Raw genomic sequence first — 10,278 nt, forward strand, 5'->3', positions numbered from 1 at the left:
CGAGCACTTTCAGAGCCACAGAGGAGCTGGCTTATAAGGACAGAAGTCTCCGCCCCTAGTCCCTGATTGGTCTGTCCTCATGCAAATGAATACACCATATCCTTGCAATTTGATTGATCCAAAAGGCACTGTCCTGCTTGGGCAGAATAGGGCCACTCTGGTTGGTCAGAGCTGCACAGCTCCACTTTGTTGGGGAAAGCTTCAGTCCTATCCTATATAATAAAAGGCTAATATGCAAATTGACCAAATGGCACATTGACACCAGGGGGCAGATGCTCAACACAGTGCTGCACCCTGGTGGCCAGTGCACTCTCACAGTGGGAGCACCACTCAGCCAGAAGCTAGACTCACAGCTGGCAAGAGCCTCCAAGGTAGCGCTAAGGACAGTGTGGGGAGTGGGCCTAAGCCAGCAGGCAGACATCCCCTGAGGGATCCCGAACTGTGAGAGAGCACAGGCTGGGCTGAGGGACCCCTCCCGCCCCCAGTGCATGAATGTTGTGCACTGGGCCTCTGTTGGTTGAAATAACATCACAGGAATTTTTTTATAAGGGCTGGCCCTGATAGCAGAAATACAGTGCAAGCAGGCAGTTCAGTGCAGAGGCAGGTAGTTCAGTGCAAGCTTCTCCCTGAAGTGCAGTTTGTGTGAGAAGTCCTTGTATAGAAATGGCTGCTAGACTCTTTTTTAAAATTTGATCCCATTAGCCACCAGAAGCCCTTCTTAATAGGTGTCTTCTTTCTCAGGGTTCACAATCTAGATTATGTATTTTAATGACCTGTATACTTCATATACCTGGCCAGTGCCTTACTTCCCTGCAGGCACTCCAAGCTGAAGAACTTGGGGGCCCTCATCCTATTGTAATTATACCTTGATTCTTCCCTCTCTCTTATCACCCACATCCAATCAATTGTCAGGTCTATGGGTCTACATTCTAAGGCTGTCTTGCATCCATTTTCATAGTTTTTCCCCCTGCCACTACCTAGTTAGACCACCCTATTATCATTCAGCTAGATTACTTCAATAGTTTCCTTGATCTTTATATAACGGTCCTCTGTTTATAACCCTTTTTGGCTCCTTTCATTGTCAAGATAAAGTCCATACTTTTTTTTGTGACTGGTAATGATCTCAGTTTTCATAATTCAACCATACTAAACTGCCAATTCCCCAGATTCATCACGCTACCTCTAGCCTCTGGGTCTTTGCACATGTGGTTCCCTCTTTCCCCTCTTCCCAACTCACTATTTTAGTTGACCAATGCCTTCTTGTTGTTTATGTCTCCACTCAGACCACTTCCTCCAACCCCACTGTCAGGGTCAGTGCCCCTCTCTCGTAGTTTCCTTTTAGCACCCTGAACTGCTTATCTCTACACTTACCACCCTGGTGGAATCGCCTGATACATTTTCATCCTCACCACTAGATATTTCAGGTCTATCAGGGCAGGAGGTGAGTCTGTCTTGTTTATAGCTGCATTTTGTGTAGCTCAGAAAGTGAATGACACATCATAAGTGCTATATAAATATTTCTTTGGTGGATGAATCAATGTACCCATACATCTTCCAGAAGCAGGAGGACAGCCCCAGGAGATGGCTTGTTTTTCTGGGAACAAGTGGCTGGGCGAGGGGGGAGAGTGGCGATTTGATTTGAGGACCTCTTTGCACCTCCTGTTTATACATTCCCTTTGGGATATTGCAATAGACACATTGGGCTTCTATAGTCTGTAGGACTTAGGGCTCCTGCAGCCAGTGAGGTATGATGGAGGTGGTGGAGGGGGCTTCTTTCAAAACTCATTTTAAAACCAAAGCCTTCACTTTTTTTTAATTAAGTTCATTGGGGTGACTGGTTAATAAACTCATATAGGTTTCAAATGTGCATTTCTATGATACATGATCTGTATATTGTATTGTGTGCCCCCCACCCCAAAGTAAAATCATCTTCCATTACCATATATTTAAACCCCTGTACCCTTTACTATTTTCCACCCCCTTTTCTCTGGTAACCACCATATTATTGTGTGTGTCTATGAGTTTTTGTTTATTTTTCTTGTTTGTTCATTTGTTGCTTTCAGTTTTATATCCCACATATGAGCAAAATCATATGGTTCTTAGTGATTTCTGTCTGACTTATTTCTCGAGGTCCATACATGTTGTCTCAAAGGCAGTATTTCATCTTTTCTTATGGTTGAATAGTATCCCATTGCATATATCTAACACATCTTCTTTATCCAATCATCTATTGAAAGAAATTTCAGTTTATTTCCATGTTTTGGCCACCATGAATAATGCTGCAATGTACATAAGGGTGCATATGTCTTTGCAAATAAATATTTTCTAATTTTTCAGGTATATATCCAGAAGAGGGGTTGCTAGGACATATAGTAACTCTATTCTTAATTTTTTAAGGAACCTCCATACTGTTTTCCTTAGTGGCTCTACCAGTTTTCATTCCCATCAGCAGCGAATGAGGGTTCCTTTTTCTCCACAATCTCTCCAACACTTTTTATTACTTGTCTTGTTGATAATAGCCATTCTAACAAGTGTTAGGTGGTATCCCATTATAGTTTTGATTTGCATTTCCCTAATGGCTAGTGAGGTTGAGCATCTTTTCATATATCTGTTTCCCATTTGTATGTCTTCTTGGGAGAACTGTCTGTTCAAGTCGTCTGCGCATTTTATAATTGGATTGTTTGTTTGTTTGGTGTTGATTTGTATGAGTTCTTTATATATTTTGAATATTAACCCCTTGTCAGAACTATTGTTTGTAAATATCTTCTCCCATTAGGTTGGTTGCCTTTTTGTTTCGTTGGCAGTTTCCTTTGCTATGCAGACAAAGCTTTTTAGTTTGATACAGTCCCATTACAGCATGGTATTGGCAGAAAAACAAACACACAGACCAATGGAACAGAACTGAGAGTCCAGAGTTACTTTTACAGTGTGAGCTGGAAAGTCCTGTGTCTCCACTACCTTATATGTTAATTTGGGATAGCCACCTTCATGGAGTTGTACCAAATAAAATGATGTGTTTAAAAGTACTGTGTAAACTAGACTATGTCACAATATTTATACAATATTATTTATATAAAATCTTATGTGAGCAACATGATGTTTTTCATCTGTCCTGAAGTTTTTCTATAAAGATTATCTTGTGATGATATGTGCCAATCTCATAAAATATTAAGTAGCTAAAATGATTATACTAGGACATAGGGGAAGATTTGGATATCATTTAGATCAATGTAAATAATAAAATTAAATGACCAAAATACATTAAATTCAAACTTATAATAATTGTTGTAAATGAAATTTCTAAAATTGATAAATATCCAAATACTTTTTCTTGAAGTCTTATGCTCTTGCCTGATTGTTTATGGTGGCTTGGATGACATGTTTGTTGAATTAAAATTTAGATGTAAGCATTGTCCTCTGGCTTGATAACCTCTATACATGTATAGAATTAAACATACTAAGGAGTAACACTCTAAATGACAACTGTATTTTCTTAGCGAGATTGTCTACTTTAACAGGAGGGGACGTGAGACAATGAAAATGTACAACACTTGGATAGTGAGAACTTCTGTAAAGCTCTAAGTATAGTCCAAAACCAGCAGAGGGCTAGGGACAGAGAAACAGAGGCTCAGAGACTACTCATCCCCACCTTCACAAAACACCAGCGTCAAAGAGAGGTGAAGCTTTTCCTAGTCGGCTTGGCTCAGTGGATAGAGCGTCAGCCTGCGGACTGAAGGGTCCCAGGTTAGATTCCGGCCAACAGTACATGCCTGGGTTGCAGGCTCGATTCCAGACGGGGGTGAGGCAGCCAATCAATGATTCTTTCTCATCATTGATGTTTCTATCTCTCTCTCCTCCCTTCCTCTCTGAAATCAATAAATGAAATACATTTTTAAAAAAAGAAGCTTATGTTTGAACCTGTTTTGCCTCCAACAAACTATCAACCACACACAAAAACAACAACAAAAACTTCAAATGTAAATGTGACTGCCATTATCATCTTTCGTCTTTTTTTGAAGGGTGATTTCTATTGATTGCAATGGAAAAGAAAGACTGAGATTGTTTAAAAAAATCGTTATTGTTGAAAGTATTACATAGTGTCTCTTTTTTCACCATTAACCTTTCCCAGCCCGCTCCCATCCCTTCACCCCTAGCCCTCATTGCCCCATTGTCTGTGTCCACTGCTCATGCATACGAACATACAAGTTAACATAGAGGCTCTAGGATCATCTTAATTTTTTGTTGAAATAACATACTGGTTTTCTCATTCTTAAATAAAAAATAAAGTTTTGAACAACCACCTGAGTATTTCAACTAAAATCAAACCACAGCTTTCAGGAAGTTGTGAATCAGGAAGACAAGATTGGGTAAATGTCTCTATAATCATTTTAATTAGGCAACTGAAAAAATGCCTGTATAGATTTCCTCATGAAAGATGGTCTTGCTGTGTCGAATAGAGGATAATTTGATGTATAGTAAATCCTCCACTGTTGTGAGGGTTTTTTGAGGGAGGGGGGCTTATGGATAACTAATTTATATTTACAATAATATTTTAAAATTATATTAAAAATATTTCACTTATATTAAAAATAATACACATTGCAAGATTTTTATGTCAGCCAGAGTAATTTTGCAATCACAGAGACAAATATAGAATTTATCATAAAGTGTTGCTATAGTGACTTCTAGTAATTTATGACTGTGCTTATTTCTGTGTTTGTTATTCCATTATCAGTAAACAGCTAGTATTTGAAGGAGTAATTATATGATAAAGGCTATATTCTAAAGATGTATAATGCTATGGTGTGTCAGCAGATAAATCACTTTTGCGCCCACGTAACCTGTCTGTACCACGCTTTCTTTTAGAACGGTGCAATTTATGTCTCAGGCAGGTAAATAAGGGCATTACTTTAAAATAAACTGTAGGAAATGACAGTTACGGTCTTTCTGGGTCACTCGCATTTGCTTTTTAAAAATAATCGCTGCCTTTTGGCAAATTACGTAACTAATATGTAATAGGCAATACTGAAAAACATGAGCAAAAAAACCCACCAGGAATCCATCTTTCCCTCCCACCAAGATAACTGCTAGGAACATTTTGTTACGCGTACTTCAAATTTTCCTCACAAAAATTGACTCATACTACATAAGCTGTTTTGTAGCTAGCTTTTTTCACTCAACGATGTATCTTTCTATGTAAACAAATCTATTTCCACAGCATAGTGTTATAGTAATGTTTAGTTTCCCTATTGTGTTAGAAGGAAGGTCCCATAGTTAAAGACAGAACACGTTTCCATTTTTGTTTTTAAAACCATGGCAGACCATTAGTGCAAATGAACACTGGAGATCAGGGGCAACCCGTTTTGCAAATCCACTTGCAGACCCTTCTCTCGTTCAAGAATTGAATTCATCTCCTCACACTTGCATCTCACCTTATTACACTGTGGTCTCAGGTGTGTTTCAAAAGGCCCACGTAATAAAGAGAAATAGAGTGATCATTATATCTGATGTCTGAGCTGGTCTCTTATTGATCAGAAATAAAGGCTAACCACATTTGCAAAGTGTTATTAACAGAAAAGTGTTTGCAGTTGAGGATGTGAAAGCTTTTCTCTTATTATTTAGAAACACATTTTTGAAATTATAGTCAGAAAAATAATAAGCTATTTTAAGCACAAAATGCAGCCATTCTAAACACCAGAGTAGTGAAAGCAGTAATTTAATTCCCAGTAATTAATACATAGATTTCCTCTTTGTAATACAATTCAATCCTTAAATCAAACACAATATTCCATTTAAAAATGCATAACAATTTATGCTTTTCCTGCTTAAACAGCAGGGCTTCTTTGTTAGATGGAGCAAGACTTACAGAGGATTGTCACTTAACCAAACTGCATTTCCTAATTCGTGGGATTGGTCTCTGCTGGTGTTTTTCAGAATGTGGCTCCCCACCAGCAACATCAGCAACCCCTGGGAACCGATAATAAATGCAAGTTCCCAGGCCCCACCCCAGACCTTGTGTATCAGACTGTGGGCCACCGATCCCGGTTTTAACAAGCCCTCCCGGTGGCTCTGATGTGCACTCGGGTGTGCACCCTGTAGGCCTGCCCACAGCCAGCTGCCACCTTCCCAGCGGGCTCAAGTTCCCCTTCCCCAGGGGTCCAGTGGATATTTACCAAGTCAGCTATGTTTATTCCCAAACCTGCTAATATCATTTATATTGGCTACTTATATTTAATTTTAAATATTTTTTAAAAGGAATCTGTAAAGGAATAAACAAGATTATTTTAAAAATCTTTTAAGGTTCTACACATAAAATGTACAAATTCCACCCTCTAATTTAAGGAAACTAAAATTGTTGGTAAGGCTTTGTGGATGTGGTTTAGGTAAGAATGTTGATCATGCCTTGATATTATATGAAAGTATTTTCAAGTGAAAGTATATGTCAATGTTTTAGGTTAAAATAAAATATTTAAGGTATACAGTGGGGCCTTGACTTACGAGTGCCCCGACTAACAAGTTTTTTGAGATACCAGCTGTCTCTCTGCCGATTTTTTGCATTGGGTTGATAGAGTAATTTGAGTTAACGAGCTCCTTAACGAGCTTGGTCTCAGAATGAATTAAGCTCGTAAGTCAAGGCCCCACTGTATATGCGTTGTTTCATAAGACTTCCTGTCTGCTTGACTATTTTTAACTAACTAATAGTCTGCCAGACCTGATTGCATCTTCTGTATTTAAAGAAATTTTATAACAAAGTCTTTATTATAGCCATCAAATATTTTAAAGTATCTTTACTTAAATCAGATATTTCTCACATGCCATTCAAAATTGCTGGAAATACCACTTAAGAGGATTTGCAATTCTAAAAAAGTTGGAAGATGCTATTATTTATTTAACCAATCCCTGTTGTTGGAGGCTTTGATTCTTTTTAATTTATCAATATTTTAAGACATTGTAAATAATCCTATAGTCAACATACAAATGCAACTTTATTAAATTAGTCTTAAATTTCATCTCATAAGTTCTGTAAACGGAAAATTTCATTTTGTATCTTGCGTTTACAATTGTGAGAATTTGACAATGCAGGGAATTGCTATTTTCACAGAAATATTGTGACAATGGGTGACTGCTTGACAACTTGGAACCATTTTTTAATTCTTCAAGGAGGGATTTTTTTTTTTTTTTTTTTTTTTTTGTCCTTCCAAATTTGTTGAAATCTGTGCAGCTTGAATAGCTTGAATGCTGGAAATTCACAATAGAAAAACAAGTACTCACCGGCTACAGCTGCTGAGGCAAACGCATTTGGACTGAAGTCCTCACCCCAAGGTGAATAATTGCTGGCCTGCAAATCAGTAACTAGGAAAACTAACATCTCCCACATAACATACAGTACAGCAACGGGGAAAAGTGATGTCCATGGCAGATGGCCTTGGATACTGGCTGGACTAAAATATTACATTCCACACTCTGTAATATCAAAATAGTAGGTTAAATAGGGTCCAATTATTGGCAATTTCATGTCACTTGGCCTGATAAAAGTCTGCTATTTCATATGATCAAGGAGACTTCAGGGAGTATAGGCAGCACTCCCCTGGGCAAGTGCAGACAATGAGGACAGGAGGGGAGCCTGGGTTCTCAGTGGATCACCAGGATCCTCACATGCCCCCTGCGATCTCCCAACAACCAGGCAGCTTGAGCCCTCCCAGAGGTGGCGGCCCTCCCAGAGAAACAGTTAACTAACTGCTACATTCCACATCGCCTCCAGAAGATCAGTGAATATTTTTCAATATGTTCTTTCTACTTCTTCACCTGGTCTTAAGGTAAAAATTTTAGAATGATTATACTTACTATTCTCTCCAATTCCTGTTTCATTCCTGAGATATGAAGGAATTGCTTTTGATTTAATAGTGGTCAATTATCTATAAACTAATCTCTTGCTTCAAGAGTCCACATTCGCACTTCCGCACAGATTCCTGACAGGCTACCCTTACTCATTCAGGCCGATCGATGTGGATATATTACAGATGTAACTCTCTCCAGTTTCATTGCTCATGGCTGTTTTGTCATCTTCATCTTGCCCTAACTTAATGTCTGTTTGGGTTTGTGGTTTTGTTAGAGCATTTCCTTGAGAAAAGTCCTCATTTATAATGTCTGAATTCATGCATAGCTTCAAATTTCTTAAACATGTGAGATAGGACCTCTTGGTTGGGTATAGGACTGTGGCTTATAGTTATTTTCTTTCACAAATCTGTAGGTTTGATTCTTTTCTTTTAGCTTCTAGTCCAATGCCAGTCTGTTTTTGTGTGTGTGTTTTCCTTTGGGTAGGGATATGTTCTTTATGATTTTCTCTTTCCTTTTTGGATCCAGGACTTTTATTGGGATTTTCTAAAAAGTGTATCTTTTCTCATTCACGCAGTCTGGAAGGCAGTATACCCTTTGGATTTGCAGGCCACCATTATCAATTTAGCTGACAGAAATTCTATTTATATATTTTTTGTAGTATTGCCTCTTTTTCTGGAACTCCATTACAGAATTAAATGTTTGAGCCTAGTCTCCAAATGTCTTCTCTTCTCTTTTGATATACTTTTTTTTCTCTAGTCATTGAGATATTTCCTGGACTTGCTTTTCCAAGCCTAGTAATGTGGGCCATAATAGTGAACTTTTTTGTTTTTATCTTTGGAACTGCCTAATTGGTACGCTTATCTTTTCACTTCATAAATTCTTTTCTGTGTTGCCAATGACATTTGATCTTATTGTCTCCCCCGACCCCAACCCCCCACCAATAAATTGTTTTCTTTCTCCTCCAGCAGCTGCATGTCCTTGGGCACATTTGCTATTTGTTACAACTTGTTATCCTGTCTTTAACTGATGACCTTCCTTAGGTGGGAGTTGTTGTTGTTACCGTTGTTGCTGTTGCACGCCTGAGTGGAGCACCCAGGTACGATTGTTTAAATACCCTAAAAGGCAGCAGTTACAAGAAGAGGGAGGCAAACCAATCTCCACTTCTAGGAGTTTCACTTGTAGAAGTCAGATTGCTGCCACACCCTTCATTATGTGCGTGGAGGAAGGTGCCCTGACACTGGTCTGCCTGTACTTTACCAATCTCATGGGCAGGGAGGGCTAAGCTAAACCATTCAGCTTCTTAAGGTTTTGGAGCCCAGGAACCAGGTACATTTTACCATGTGGATGGTGATTTTTGCCAGGAGCTCCTTTTATCCTTGAAAGCTGCGTTCTTCCCAAATCCACTATTGCCAATCTGAGCTCCCTGAAACTGGTCTCCAGGCAATCATCCCGCCCCTAGGAGAGAAAGCCCTATGCTGGCTTTCTCTGCTGGAATCCAACTGGAGACGTTGATTTCATCCGACTTCCTGTAGAGCCCCCCAATTGTTTGGATCGGGAGACCCACATAGATTGGAGCTGGGAGTAAAGGGAAGGACATGGCAAATTCAGATAGCTACATTTCTAAAATGCTTCTGTGTCCTCTGAGAGGGCCTGTAAGTATGTTTCTATTTATTGCTTAACAAGTGAAAAGTTTCTTACCCACAAATATGTTTTGAATTTTTCCAAATGTTTTTTCAGTATATCTCAAAATGGTCTTACTGTTTTTCTCCTCTGCCCCATGGATGGAATGGACTGTATCAACATTGCTGTCAATTCAAACCAACACTGTCATAGCTGGAATAACCCCCCAACCAAGTCACTTTATCAGTTAGATGTTTTCACCTAAAAATTGTAAAAAGCCCAACTCACACCAATTTAAACAATAAAGAAATGTACTGAGATATATAATGCCCGAGTACAAAATAACCAAACCTGTAGAGAATTTTTATAATAGTTGGTTTGAGCCAAATTGATGACATATGCTGGGGAGCAAGATCTCAAATGCTCCAGAGAATGAGTTATGCAGTTTCTATTATGCATTTGAAATTAAGGAGGGAGCATGAAGATTAATGAAGGCAGGAGAAGGCAAGGCAGGGATGGGATTACAGGCTAGTTAAGATTAGGTGCTCTCATGCTTTAGAAGGAGGCATCTGAAAGGGGGTATTTCAAATGTTTGTTAGCCTAGATCAACAGAAACAATGGACAGGGCTTGATTAAGTAAAGAGAAGCCTTTTACTAAAGAAGTGTGGGGCGTGACTACTCACCATGATCTGTCAGTTAGAAATTTATAATCAGATCACCCTGTGAGTTTACTTTCCATAGAACTCCTTCTGTAACCAAAACCAAGGTTTGGCTATCTGCTGCTGTGAGAGCCAAATTCATGAGACAGGTGCTGGTGAG

Source organism: Myotis nattereri (genome assembly GCF_964212035.1).
Source record: "Myotis nattereri genome assembly, chromosome: 3".
NCBI lineage: Eukaryota > Metazoa > Chordata > Mammalia > Chiroptera > Vespertilionidae > Myotis > Myotis nattereri.